Raw genomic sequence first — 13,551 nt, 5'->3', positions numbered from 1 at the left:
TCCACCTTTATACTCACTTTTCTGTAACTTTTATTTCTGTGCCTTTGTGTTTTCTCTTGTTTTTCCCGACTTTTCTGGAGAGGGCTGGAGTTCACCGTCCGGCCACTACTCCATCACGTGACTCCTCCCGATATTCCACTTTATTGACGGCCGCTCACATTGCAGCTGTAATGGAACAGGTTTGAAGAGCAGCCAGTAAGTACTATGTCAGCTCTGCAAACATTGTGGAGACCTTCATAATCTGCACAACAAATAGGGCAATATTATTGGTTGTGAAGCACTGAAAATTTTATTGAAGATGTGAAGGGCTCATTTTGACATTTAGGAATAATTAAGAAATATTTGGGCAGGTACGTGGATGAGAGGGGTCTGGATGGATATAGTGTGAGTGTAGGTCAGTGGACTAGGCAGAAAATGTTCAGCGCAGACTAGAAGGGATGCTGTAGTGTTCTATGGTCTAATAAAGGTCAGTATGTTTCTTCAGGCATTCAAGTTTGTGGTGGGCATGTAAATCTAATTTCTGCTAAAATGATTCAGCATGGCATACAATACCCACTGAGGGCAGTGTTTGAGTGTTGACTTTGAGAAAGTGGCAAAAGTGTACTCAAAGAAAAGTGTCTTTAAATTTGTTAATTTAAGGAGAGCAGAGCTGGTGATGTATTGCTGAAGCATTTTGGAGCTGATGGAATTCATTTGCATCCATGGTGACAGTAACTGTCAGTAGTTCAGCTTTGAATTGATGCCCTGGAATCTATGATTTGGGCTTCAGGAACACTACCTCGATGATGTGTACTCTGAAACAGTTATGCACCTCACATCAAATGCTGCTAAATTGGTCAGTCATGAGGGAGAGGAGCTTTGGCTCTTGAACTTGTATACTGTTCTTGCAGGCTCTGTGAATAAGAGCAGAGAATGCATGGTGAATGAACGAACACAATGCTCTGGTACTGGGGGGTGGGTGGAGGGTCATTCAACTTGCAGGAATGAATGGGAATATAGTACTGATGTTGGGTGGTTAGATGGTGTTCTCTGCAATTGTGAGGCTGGGTCCTAAGGCTCTGCTGCTTCCCATGGGTAGGATTCACAAATCTTGGGAAAGGTCCAGTTGCTGTGATTCATTTAAGAAACAGTGACTTTGACGGTTTTGCAGATGCCACAAAAACTGGTGGAGTTGTGTGTGACAAGGAAGGTTGTCAAAGGATATAGATCAATTTGAGATATGGGTAGAGAAATGACAGATGGAGTTTAATTTGACAAGTCCGGCACAGTTAGCGTTGGCAGGTGGCATGACGCCATTACAGCACCAGCGACCCGGGCTCAAATCTGCCGCTGCCCGTGAGGTGTTTGTACATTCTCCCCGAGACTGGATGGATTTCCTCTGGATGCTCCGGTTTCTTCCCACCCTCCAAAATGTATAGGGTTTGTAGGTTGATTGGTGTATTTGGGTGGTTGTGGTCTTGTGCTGTATCTCTAAATTTAAAAATTATATACCATTTAAAGTATGAGGTGTTGCGCTTAGGGAGTTGTATGTAAGAGAAAAGTATACCGTCCATGGCAGTGCCTTCAGGAGCATTTGATGTACAGAGGAATCTTGGGTGCAAGTCCATAACTCCCTGAAAGTGAAAATGTGGGTGGAACAGATGATAAAGAAGGTGTATGAACCTGCTTGCACTCATTCTGTATTTTGGTCAAGTTTATTGACATCTTATTGCATAAATACAACCTGATGAAACAGCGTTCTCCAATCCTCGGTGCAAAACTCGTAGACACACTACCAGACATAACACACCTACAGACAAACAGTATATATGCAGGACAAGTATTCATATACGCAAGTAAGTTCATTTTGGTTGTTAAGCATTCTGATTGTAATTTGATAAACTGGTTATACCACATTTGGAGTTTTGGGCGCTGTTCTGGACATTGCATTACGAGATGGACATGGAGGCCAAGGAGAGATTTTTAGCAGAATAGTTTGGTAGGGAGTAAGGGTGGGAGGTGGTCGTGAAGAGCTGAGGGAAATGTTTTGCAAGTTTCAAGGGCTGGGATAAGATGATAATGAATGGGAGCAAAATGGGTAATGGAACAATGTGTAAAGAACATGTATAAAAGAGAGTAGCTAAACAAAGAAGGAGTTGCCAAAGGAACTTAGTTGGTCAGGGAACATCTGTAGAGAGTTAACATTTCAGGTATGAGACCCTCCTTCAAGATCTGCCGAACCCACTGTGTTCTTCCAGCAACTATTTTTCCTCTCCTTATTACAGCATCTGCAGTCTCTTGTCTCCAAGAGGTGGTTAAATTTGGCAAAAAGACAAAATTGAAGACAGTGCCCGAAAGGATATAGCATTCATGACAAAATGGTTGAATTATAAATTTAATGTAGTTCAGAGAGTGTTTACAAAATGACTAATAAATGTGCATGCAAAAAGAGCAATCTAATTATCGAGGGAGACCTTGAACTACATGCAGGCTGCAAGGAACAAATGAGCAATGTCATTCATATGTGAAGATTTTCAAGACCTGTTCACGAAAGAAACTTACTTGAGGGACCTTTTAAGATAGAGGGTTCACACCAAAGCAGAATTTTGTATGAAGATTCAAGTAATTGTAGTTCAATCTGAAGCAAGGGTCATAAACTTAAAAAGCAGACGGTAAAGGTATGAAGTATAATTTTGTTATGGTGAAAGGGAAGATGTTTTAAATGCAAGTCAGTAATGCTTCAATAAGTGAATATGCAGTTTAAACAAATATAATTTGAGGTATCAGATTTCAGCAGGGAAAAGTCGTCCAGTGGCAGCTTATCAGAAGTTAAATCCCCTTGATCTGATTCTAATGTTATTTAAATGAACAGCAACCCCGAGGATTTGAAACATTTCAAATTCAGCAAAAGAGGACCAAGATATTGTTAAAGAAAAGGACAGTGGAATACCCATACTCTTCTGAGGAGCGCAAGTAAGAATGTTTTATTTTTAAAAAATTAAAATTCTAAGGATGTAAAAAGGAGAGGATTAATAAGAGGAACCCTTGGATGAGGAAACTATCCTTAGGAATAAGGAAAAAGCAGTGTATCCTGTTCTGTGCATCTTTAGTTATCCCATTTAACCACATTAGATTGGAATAAAAACGCAATGCTAGAGAATCTCAACAGGTCAAGCAAAGATAAAGGTACATAACTAATGTTTCAGGCTTGAGCCCTTCAAGGTTTGATCTGCTGAGTTCTCCAGCACTGTGTTTTTACTTCAATCATTGTGTCTGCAGATGTTAGTGTTTCACATTACGTTTAAAACCTTTTGTGCCTTGCCAATTCGAGTACTTGTTCAATGCTTCCATCTGATGGTTTCTGCCTCCACCACCTCCACGTTGACATATTCCAGGCTAGCTATTCTCCATGGAGGTTGGGGGTGGGGGGGGGGGGGGGGGAAGAGATCTCCTTTTGGATCCCTATTAATGAAACACAGAATCATGAACTAAATACACAAGTTCTCCTGAAATAGTGAAGAACAACAGGTCTGGAGTGAATGAGAAGCTGATAGAAAGTAGCATTGAAAACAAAATTGGGTAAACTAAGATATGAGCTTATTGAAATGCAAGTTTTGTCCCAAAGAGATGGAGATGAGGGATGTGTTGATTTTCATCTTCCAAAACTGGAGATTCAAATACAGTTCATGCAAATTTGAAGGTAGGGAAATGCAACCCAGCTATTTAAGAAAGAAGGAAGAGAGAAAATACTGGTCTATAACTGGGAGCTTGACCTCAGTTGTCGGGGAAATGCTGGAATCTATTGATTAGGAAGTGGTGGCAGGAGAAAGTAATAATTTATGAAGGGGGCAGATCTCTTATTGAGACTATTTGGCAGAATAGAAAAGGGAACGCGAGTTTATGTGGTGTTTTGGACTTGAAGATGGATGCCCCACAGGTTCCTCAGCAACCAGGAGCACAGGTGAATGTGGGCAATTGGGTTAACGTATAGGGAGCTGGATCAGAATATGTCAGTCGTTTGCATTGGAAGGTTTTGAGTAATTAGGTGGTGCAGGGATTGAGGCCAAAGCCCCTGTTCTGGATCAGAGGATTTGAATATCAAAATATCCAAGTTTGTTGATGCTGCTCAGCTGGGTGGCAGTATGAGTTGTGAAGAGGATGCAGGGAGTTTTCATGGGGATACAGAAGGCTAAGCAAATGGCAGGGCAGATGGTGTGGACAAATGTGAAGTCACTCAATGTTCTGGTAAAGTCAGAATTATTTTTAAATGCTGAAAGATTTAAAGGCGAGGGAGCTGGGCATCCTGGTCCATGAATCACAAAATGCATCTACAGCTAGCATTTAGGGAAATTAATGATGCTTTGTCCTTTATTGAAAGACAAATTCAAGATAATTTTATTGTCATGCAAAATAAAAGAGAAAATTTCCTATAGTCTGCTGTAAGGCAGACAAAGATTTGCTGTCAGCAGAAATTGCCCAGTGCCCCTTACAGTCAGAGAAAGAGAAGAAAAATGGAGTGTTCCGTGGATTTGCCTCCAGTGCTCATGCAGTCTTCATAGCCACACAGCCTTCAGTCCAACTATCAACAACCAGAGCTCCAGATGCGCACCTCTAACAGGAACAGGAAGCCTCTGGCAGCTTCTCGCGCCGCACCCCTTCAGCTAGTCAAGAACGCAGTTAGAAGGACCCTACTGAGATTGCAACTGCAATGCTATGTATAGGTCTGGTTTCCCCACCAAAGAAAGTGTATACTCGTGAGAATATGGATATAACAAAGGTTCGTGAGATTTTCTCTGGTTTGTGTTCATTGCCTTTGCACACTTCATTGAAGTGTGCAAGATGACGGGTAGATGGAGGGATGATGTTTCCCCTGATTGGGGTGTCTGGGATAAGGGATTACTAATCTCAAAATAAACTATGTAGGATGGGGTAAGAATCTTGTGTCAACCCAGGATTAATGGATTTTGGAATTCGACACCCAGAAAGGCTCTGACGACTCCATGGCTGAGTCAACTTTGGAGTGCCCGGCAATTGGAATCTTGAATTGTGGGGTCATTGCAAGAGAGTTGAAAGATCAGCCAGAGGAAATGCCAGAATAATGCCAGAGCAGGTACAAGGGACCAGTTGGCTGTTTTGTTATTTGTTATTCTGTTTCTGTTCCAGTGTTGATAAATGTGCTCCACGTACTGAACCTCATTAAGGTATTCTCAGCTGGGTTTGTTTAAGCCTATGTATCAGCATTTAAGAGCGCAAAGATGTATAATTTTCTAGCTTGGTACTTCATAATTGTGTAAACAGCCACAGGACTTGCACTTTTTAATTATATGGGTAGGCTAAGGTTTAATTATCAAAATTAGCATACATAAACTTAATTAACTTGGCCTCATTTACTAATGTTATTTCCCTAATCAAAATGAATCATGCACTTAAAATGTTCCGCTGTTTGTGATTATAGACCTGTAGAAACCGTGTCTTCCCACCAGCCGTATTCTGCAGTGGTGTTCAAATAAGTAAATGAGTTCATCAGTTTTGACCCAGTTGAGGCACTCTTTGTATTGCAGGGACCTCTGGTCAATTTGAAGTTGTTGTTGAAATAGTCATTCTGAGTTTACATATAATCATCAGGCAAGAGTTTTATCTTTGCTAAATATTTGTCCATGTTTGTTATATTTAGGTTGGTTTAAATGATCTGAAACTAGCATGACATTTTCTCCAGTTCAGCAGCACAAGGATGGGTTGCTCTCGTGCACACATGCTGCTTGCATTTTCCTCACTTTGCTATTATGACAATCTTGCTAAGCTTTGTGCCTCATATCTGATCTGTCACCCAGGCTATTGTCCTCCATTGAAACTTGGCTCTCTTCGCCTAGCACTTTTAATCCTCCAGTGGTGCAGATTGTTTAAAGCTTGTTGCTTGTTGACTTGCACTCCTTGGTCATTAATTACACTGGACAGCTATTTTCAAAAGTTTGCTTCCTGAAAAAAAATCCTTTGCATTACAAGCCCAGGGTTTGAAATATTTCTGATATAGGTGATAAATATTCAGGGATGTTGAAAATGTTTCAACTATTTACTTACTGTATTCGACAACATAAAAGACCCATGGGCATATAACTCCCACCCACCCCATTTCAGCAAGGAATATTAAGATTTTTTTCAGTGTATTTATGGGTAAGTTGGCGAATGGGTGCTACTGGTGGGGGTCGCCATGGTTGGCCTTCTCAGCGGTGAAGTGGGTGGTGGCTCCAGAATGCATGCTCAGTGCTGCTGGCAGGGGCCGCCATATGTCAGCCTTCTCAGTGAGGAAGTGAATGGCAGCGGAGGCTCTTGAAAGCTAATTTTTTGGGGGGAAAAGTGGGTCTCGTATGCCATCAAATATGGTAATCAGCATCTGGTGACTGATATTGGTTAAAGAATCTCATGCCTTGCTTAAAAGTCTTATTTTTTGTTTTTTTTTAAATGGAATTCATTTCACTGGTTTTGGAAAATATACAATATTTTGCATTTCTTGAAATACCAAATATTTTAGTTATGCAAGAAATTCACGCCAATTGAAATTTTGCCTGTCATAGTCAACTGATTTTTTTTGTTATTTACTAACCAGTCGAATAAAGTTTGCATTTTATTTTGAAATGTGCTAGATAAATTGTTGCCTTGTTCTTGACTCCTCGGCACATTTTTAAAATTGTGATCTAATGTTGATTAAGTCACCTGATGTAATTAACCCACTGCTTTGCTTTGTCTTTACTGGAAGGACCGTTCCTTTCTCTGAGCCAGCACTATGTAACTGACCATGCAAATATGATTATGATTCTACCAGCTCCAAGAATCCTTTCCAACAAGTATTTGCTGAAATCACCGAATTCGTTGTTGCAAGCAGAATACATTTTAAAAAGCTACTTTTTCTTGATAATAATAAATGCCTTATGGTCAGTGCTGGAAGATTTGTAAAAGCAAGGCTTTGCATGTTGAAGGGTGAAGGGTGAGACAACTAAATCGATTTCTCCAAATTCTAGTATTCCAGATTGGTTTTGTTTAAGTAGGTTCCAGTTGAGCAATTCTAAAATTACAGGTACACAATCCTTTATCCGGAACCCTTGGGGGACAGTGTGTTCCAAATTTTGGATTTTTCCAGATTTCAGAAAGCCAGGCTTAACCCCACCTGAATTGTGCTGCCTTATCCACCCCTACCCCCTTCCAGTTGCGCTGCCATCTCCCCCCCCCGCGCCCACCCGACTCACGCTGCCAGTCTTTCCCCCTCGCCCGCCTGACTCGCGCTGCCGTCTCTCTCCCCACTTGCCGGTTTTTGGAGTTTTCCAGATTTTAGATGTCTGGATAAAGGATTGTGTAACTGTACTATCTTTTTTTTTAAAAACTAACCAACTAAAAGACTCCTTTTAGCTGACTTATGTGGCGTGACTGATAGTGTGAGTTGCATTCACTGTTCCAGCAGTTATAGTACGATGAGCCTGAAATTTACAGCCCTTCTGAGTGTATTGATCAGTGGGACTTTTTATTGAAGTATCTATGTCTGCTGTTACTTGGGCATTTAACCCCGTGCTTAGATAGTTAAGTTAGGGCAATTCTGGTGCAGTTTTGATTAATTAAAGGTCAAATATGTATTGTATCAAGCTATAAAATGTTAGACATTTTGGAATAGAATGTGTGGGTTATATATTTGATTAGCTTTAGAATATGTATTGAATTTTGTAATAAATGGAATGTCTTCAAGATTTATTTGGTCAGAACTGAAATACATAATGACAAAATGAACACTGTCATGTTTATAGTTCTATTTATTTTAGAGGTGCAATGCAGTAGCAGGCCCTTCCAGCCCACGAACCTATGCCAGCCAATTGCACCCAATTAATGTATCTAGAACATGGGAGGAAACTGGAGCATCTGAGGAAAACCTATGGAGACACAAGGAGAACCCTTTGCAGATAGTGCCTGATTCAAACATGGGGTGCTGGCACTGTAATAGCATTGCGCGAGCTGCAACGCTAACTGTGCTGCCTTCTGATGCCAACAATAGTATGGGAGATATCCTCCATGAACAAGATTGCTCTACTGTTTGAGGAAACGTCAGAATCAGAACTTACTGTCATGAACAAACATCACAGGGCAAATATTCATATCATAAACACTTTACAACATTACTGTAAAAATAATCGTGCACTAAAAGTGAGGCCGTGTCTGTGGTTCATTGATCATTCAGGAATCTGATGGCAGTGGGGAAGAAGCTGTCCTTGTGCCACTGAGGGCTCATCTTTAGGCTCCTGTACCTTTTTCCCAATGGTAGCAGAATGAAGAGGGCATGGCCTGGGTGGTGGGGGCCTTTGAGGATAGAAGCTGCTTTTTTTTTTAAAGACACTGTCTTGTGAACATGTCCTTGATAGAATGAAGTCTGGTGCCTGTGATGTCGCAGACTGAGTTAACAACCCTCTGCAGTTTATTCTTGTCCTGAGAGTTGGTGCCTCCATAACCAGGTAGTGATGCAACCAGCCAGAATGCTCTCCACGGAACATCTATAGAAGTTTATGAGAGTCTTTGGTGACATACTGAATCTCCTCAGACACCTCATAAAGTATAGCTGCTGGCGAGCCTTCTTTGTGATTCCATCAATGTGGAGCCTCCAGGACAGATCCTCGGATGTTGACACCCAGAAATTTGAAATTCTTGACCTGACCCCCTCCACTACTGAGCCCTTGATGAGGACTGGGTTGTGTTCCCCTGATTTCCTCGTGAAGTCCACAATCATCTCCTTGGTTTTGCTGACGTTGTATGGTGTTTTCTTCTGTTGAACGGTTAACGTATATCACCGTAAATGGTTATATGGTTATATGGTTAAATATCCAATCTAGTAAAGTGTTGAATAAATTCGATAATGAAGTATTGCCCACAGGGACAAAACGGGTGCAGACCACTGGCTTCTAACCTGAGCATTTGCCCTTTACTTTACCCTTTAACTGTATCTGTTTTCTTATTGCCAGGAATAGATTTCACACTAGTTTACTGATTTATATTTTAAACAATCTGTATATTCCAAAAGGCCAACATTGATTACCTTCCAAGCTTACTGGACCATAACAGATAGCCCTGCACAAGTAGCACATGCTGAAGTACTTTATATATGGCTGTGTTGGATTTGTGTTAGCGAACTGTTCTCTGAATAGGATTAAAATCAGTCTCCACACTCTCTCTCCCTTGGCCCCACTTGATTCTGTCTGCCAAATGTCTCTTCATCACCCCCCCATCTGTTTTCATCTTAGGGCAGCACAGTTGGCGTAGCAGTTAGTGCAACGCCTTTACAGCGCCAGCAATTGGGACTGGGTTAGAATCCTGTGCTATCTGTAAGGAGTTTGTACGTTCTCCCTGTATCTGCGTGGGTTTTCCCCCGGGGGCTCCAATTTCCTTCCACCATTTGAAACGTACTGAGGTTGTTGGTTAATTGGTTGTAAATTGGGTGGCACGGACTCGTGGGTCAATATGGCCTGCTACTGTGCTAGATGTCTGTTTAATTTAAAAATCTGCCAGCTTCTCTTTCACCCGTTTCTGTCACTTCTGACTATCCTCTCTACACCCTTAATTCTGATGAAGTGTCTCAACCCAAAGCAAGGTCAACCTTTGCTTTGCCTTCACGGATAGTGCTTGACCTGCGAAGTTCTTGGAGCACTTTTTTAAAAAGAGGCTCTGGCTTATCAAGACTCGTTCTTATGCAAATGTAATTGAGTTCCATTCTGTCTTGCATCCCTGTAATTTCCTCTCCAATGTATGAGCATTTTTCAAAATTAATGGAATTATTTTGTTAATCTTAAGATTTATTTTTTAATATCTTGGTCAAGAATTTATCGAACTATAGAGGCTGTCTCAACACATTGATTCTGCATTTATTTTGTTGGCAACAGCCTCCTCCCATCTTTCTTCATCTAACCTGATTAGCATATCCCTTTATTTCTTTTTCTGCTGGGTGTTTAGCTAACTTTTCATTTGTGGCCTCAGTCATTCTTTAAATTCTCTAACTGCGCTGAGCAAATGAATCTCTCCTGACTTCCCTATTGAATTAATTGGTGCCAGCCTGATACTTATTGTCTTAGTTTGCAGTGGAGGCATCTCAATGCACAACAAGTTGATCTTTTAAATGTTTAAAACCTCTAATCAGGTCATCAGTTAAGAGGTTTTCCATTGAAAAGTTCTAGCCACATTTGTTGGCCTGGGTCTTCTGTCATTGCAAATGCAGTAGAAATAGCTATAGACTGTGATGGGTTTATTATAGGGTTAGGTTAGTTCAGGAACTCATTTCATTGCCCTGTTTTCATTTGTTTTGATGTAGGGGAAAGGACAATAGTTCCCTTGCAAATTTGAAGAACGCACTTTGTATTCTGCTTTGACGACATCAATTTCTGGAAACCTCCCTCCTTATTTCCTACATCCTCCTCTCCCTTGCTTTTCCTATATCTGTACTTCATAAGGGTTGGCCTTTGAGGAGAGCTTGAGTTATCTGGGACTGTCCTTCTGGAATTTAGAAGAATGAGAGGGGATCTTGTAAAACGTATAAAATTAAGAAAGGCATAGATCAGATAGAGGTAGGTAAGTTGTTTCTATTTGTGGGGGAGACGAGAACGAGAGGACATAGGTTTAAGATTCAGGATTAGTAGATTTAGGATAGAGTTGAGGAGGAACTGCTTTTCACAGAGGGTGATGAATATTTGGAATTCTCTGCCCATTGAGGAACTGGAGGTTGGATAAATTTTTGCATACTAGGGGAATTAATGGGGAAGGCATGTAGGGGGAGATCTGCCATGATCTCATTGAATGTTGGAACAGGCTCGACTGGCCAAAAAGCCTACACCTGTTCCTATTTCCTGTGTTTTGATTCTATTCCTCCCTCTCTTTCTTCTCTTCCCCTCCCCTGTCGACCTTTCACCTGCACCTTCCTTTCTCCAGCTCCCCACCACCTTCCCTAATTTCCAAGATCTACAGTCCTCTCCCATCAATGTGGATCTTCCTTACTCTTTTGCCTCCTCCTGTCACTGGCTGGGTGGTTGAATTATTCTCATTACCATCCACCTTATTCCCCCTCCCACCTGTCAGCTCTAGTTCATTCATCTCCCCTCACATTTTATTCGGGATTCTGTCTTTGACAAAAAAAGAGGTCATTTTTTCCTTAAACAAATTATCCAAAAAAAAATCATGTTTACCATGTGAACTATGATTAAAAAAAAATAAGAGAAAGATATTAATAGTGGTATATAACCATTTTTAGGCAGGGGTTCCCTGAGACATGAAAACTATTTCAAGAGTTCCACAAGGGTAAAAACGCTGGTCAATGGAATAATCTCAAGCATTCCCACACCCTCTGCAATTGCACAGATTCTCGTTCTATTCATCGGCAACCCGGGCTCCAGATCCGAACCGCATTACATTAGAAAGTTAACTGAACGCAGGTTTGTAGAATAGCCCAATGCTTTTTAAAGTGTTGTCTAAACTGTGTATTTAGCTGAAAATGCCATCCTTTCTCCTCAATAGTTTATAATGGGTTTATTGTGAACAATGCCTGATCAGATTATCGGACGTGTTTTTTCGTACAGGCGACTTCTGCATTGTGGGGGCATGGCGTTCCGAGAATATGCAGTTTTGTAGCGGTCACGTACTTACCTGGATCGGGATCAGTGCTCTTCACTGCTGCCGATGACCAGATCCGAGATGACACGTGGGAGTAATAGCGTGCATGCGCAGCTTTAGTTAAGCAGGCAGAATATGTGGGATGGATCTTGGAGGAGGAGAAATCACCCTTGTGGTGGTGAGCCAATGAAAAGATCAGAGGGTTTGGCTGGGTGATGATTGGGGAGACGAAGAATCCAGTGTCTGAAGAGTCAACTCCATTTTGTGATGAAAGAAACGAGTGTGTATATTCTTTAATTGTATGTAAATTGGGTAAATCAGTGCTGCTAACATTTTGCAAAACTACGTACATCATCTATGATCAGGTATTAAATCTTCTTTCTTCTTTTGGCTTGGCTTCGCGGACGAAGATTTATGGAGGGGGTAAATGTCCACGTCAGCTGCAGGCTCGTTTGTGGCTAACAAGTCCGATGCGGGACAGGCAGACACGTTTGCAGCGGTTGCAGGGGAAAATTGGTTGGTTGGGGTTGGGTGTTGGGTTTTTCCTCCTTTGTCTTTTGTCAGTGAGGTGGGCTCTGCGGTCTTCTTCAAAGGAGGTTGCTGCCCGCCGAACTGTGAGGCGCTAAGATGTACGGTTTGAGGCGATATCAGCCCACTGGCGGTGGTCAATGTGGCAGGCACCAAGAGATTTCTTTAGGCAGTCTTTGTACCTCTTCTTTGGTGCACCTCTGTCACGGTGGCCAGTGGAGAGCTAGCCATATAACACGATCTTGGGAAGGCGATGGACCTCCATTCTGGAGACGTGACCCACCCAGCGCAGCTGGATCTTCAGCAGCGTGGACTCGATGCTGTCGGCCTCTCCCATCTCGAGTACTTCGATGTTAGGGATGAAGGCGCTCCAATGAATGTTGAGGATGGAGCGGAGACAACGCTGGTGGAAGCGTTCTAGGAGCCGTAGGTGATGCCGGTAGAGGACCCATGATTCGGAGCTCACAAAGATAAGCGTATACAGAGCCGTTGTCATACCCACACTCCTGTTCGGCTCCGAATCAGGTATTAAATAAAATCACAAAAAGCAACATACCAAAAAATCCAGAGATCTTTCTTCTAAGTAATGTAAGAAGAAAAGAACTTGGCCTCGATTTGGATGGAGGTCAAAAAAGATTTATTATGATAGCCTTAGCTGTAGCTAAAAAATGTATTATGTCAACCTGAAAATCAGAAGAAAGCCTGAGAATACAGCAATGGTACAGAGAAATGTATTCTATTGGAAAAAATAACATATAATTTAAGAAATAACATCACAGTATTCGAACAAATTTGGGAACCGTACATGGAACACAACAGAGAAGCCCTACCGCGGACCTCCACCACCTAAAATGACAGAAGGAGAAGAAGGCATGAGGTGTGTAAAGTGGATGACACAACTTTCTTGTTTATTTTCATTGTGTGATGACATTGTTTAACAGGTTTAATGTATCGTATATGTTGAACGTTTAGTGGGTGGGGAGAGGGGTGGAAAGGGAGGGGGTTAAAAAGGGGAGAAAATGATACTGTGTATATTCAAGAGGGAAATGTTTGTGTGTATTTTGGTCAATATGGTTCATAGTGTGAAAAATAAAAAAAAAAATTTTAAAAGTGCGAATTGATTTAAAAATTGATGGTGATTTGTTTACTGTTTTTTTTTATCCCTTACATAAATAAAATGTGAGAAAATTATATTTCCCATCTCAATTTTCGGAATGGAATGTGTAAATTTTGTAAGAGTCGATTTCCATAGACTGCGGCTGTGACGCAAGGGTTGCCTGAGTGTGAGGTTTGGTTGTGAGCTGCCACTTTATCTGCTTTTCCATTTTCTGAGGTTTTCCCAGTCAGTTTCTACCCTACAAGCAATTTGATCAAATAACTCTGAAGTATTCATATTGAGGCTCATTATAATTTCTTATT

The 13,551-nt window shown here is 41.4% G+C and overlaps 1 protein-coding gene across 7 annotated transcripts in view; it reads left to right on the top strand.

Moving 5' to 3' along the window:
* The window catches only part of LOC138736328 (mitogen-activated protein kinase 8), a 107,105-nt gene that overhangs the window by 21,431 nt on the left and 72,123 nt on the right, over positions 1-13,551 (top strand). Inside the window, exon 2 of one of the 7 annotated variants that reach the window (XM_069885653.1) lies at positions 2,852-2,952. The exons of the other annotated variants lie outside the window; for them this stretch is intronic. The gene's annotated coding sequence lies outside the window, so the exon portion shown is untranslated. The remainder of the gene's footprint in view (positions 1-2,851; positions 2,953-13,551) is intronic. 7 annotated transcript variants of the gene reach the window in all.

The sequence above is a fragment of the Narcine bancroftii genome, chromosome 6 (genome assembly GCF_036971445.1).
Source record: "Narcine bancroftii isolate sNarBan1 chromosome 6, sNarBan1.hap1, whole genome shotgun sequence".
NCBI classification, from domain to species: Eukaryota; Metazoa; Chordata; class Chondrichthyes; order Torpediniformes; family Narcinidae; genus Narcine; species Narcine bancroftii.
The sequence above is the reverse complement of the archived record's forward strand: the minus strand, read 5'-3'. Positions and strand labels throughout refer to the sequence as shown.